Below are 1,399 nucleotides of genomic sequence, written 5' to 3' on the forward strand. Positions count from 1 at the left end.
CATCATGGCACTCAGCACCTTAATGTCATAATAACAACAAATTGGATTTTTAAACTTACACTGAACAAGTTATTTGTTTAGTGTACTTCTTCTGTTAACTACTAGGGGGAGCAGTTGACCACACATATCAAAATGATACCTTCTAAATGGGCATCACTTTTAATGCTTGCTTTCATTATGGTGTTTCCAGGGATGACTGTATGGATCCGGGCTTCCTGCTGTTTTTAGACAGGTAATATTTTATTGTGCTGTAATTGATGACCACCAGAACAAAGCCTCCCCTCCTAAAGTGATACTTGCTGAAGTATACGCATCACCAATACTGTTGCTCATATACTTAGGTTGAGCTATTTGAACAAACCCCTAACCCTGACTATTAACATTTGGCATGTAGCTCATCCTTAACCGTTTATGCACATGAACATTATATTGTGAGGCATGCAATTAACTTTCTAAACCGTTTTTATCATGTTTTTTTGAATGGTAAAACTCACACTCTACTCATATTAGAGATACCTGAGTGTGGTCTCTTATGACCTGCGTTCAGCCATGGCTCATCTGTAAGGGCAGATGGGGTAGAGCCCCACCAAAATTGCAACATTCTGCAACAAATATTTCTGGATTTTCTAAACTATTTTAAGTCATAAAATCAGCAGGATATGATAATATTAATGCATGAAGACAGTGCCTGAGCCCTCTCCAGCTCTACAGCACCCCTCAATTTTCTAGTCTATGGTCAGAAATGTAACTGCAGCTCGCTCTAATTGAGAGCCACCGGGGGAAGATTTGAGAAGCATATGAAGTATAAGTCCTTTATTGTAGCCTTTATATAGTTCTGTTGTGTTTCATGTTTGCTCTGAGAATATACACTCCTCACTGGAATTCCTCCACAACTTGTAATAATCTTAATATTAGGCAATGAATACTAATTCTAAGATAGCATTCTTTGCATGTGTTCATTAATTAGAATATAACGCCTACAAAATGTTTATCATAAACTAGCGACCCTACATTTACGGTCAGGAGCTGCTACTGCTTGGGCCAGTAGGCAATCATAGAACACCCTAGCAACTGCTTAGCAACATACCCAAAAAACACTCGGAAATGCAATCATTTAGGCACAGGCACATTTTTAGAGCATTGTTAAGGCATTTCTAGGACAGACTGATAATCCACAGCAGACAGCAGGTGGCTGTGTGTGTGTGTCAGTGTGTGTGTGTGTGTGTACCTGTTTTTCTATTCTGGTGGGGACTTAAACCTGAATACACACAGACTCATGGGGACCTAAATTGTGGTCCCCACGGGTAAACAAGCCAATAATTCACACAGAATGAAGTTTTTTGAAAATCTAAATATGCAGAAAGTTTCCTGTAAGGGGTAGGTTCAGGGGTAGGGTTGG

The sequence above is a fragment of the Sinocyclocheilus grahami genome, unplaced genomic scaffold (genome assembly GCF_001515645.1).
Source record: "Sinocyclocheilus grahami isolate Dianchi unplaced genomic scaffold, SAMN03320097.WGS_v1.1 scaffold481.1, whole genome shotgun sequence".
NCBI lineage: Eukaryota > Metazoa > Chordata > Actinopteri > Cypriniformes > Cyprinidae > Sinocyclocheilus > Sinocyclocheilus grahami.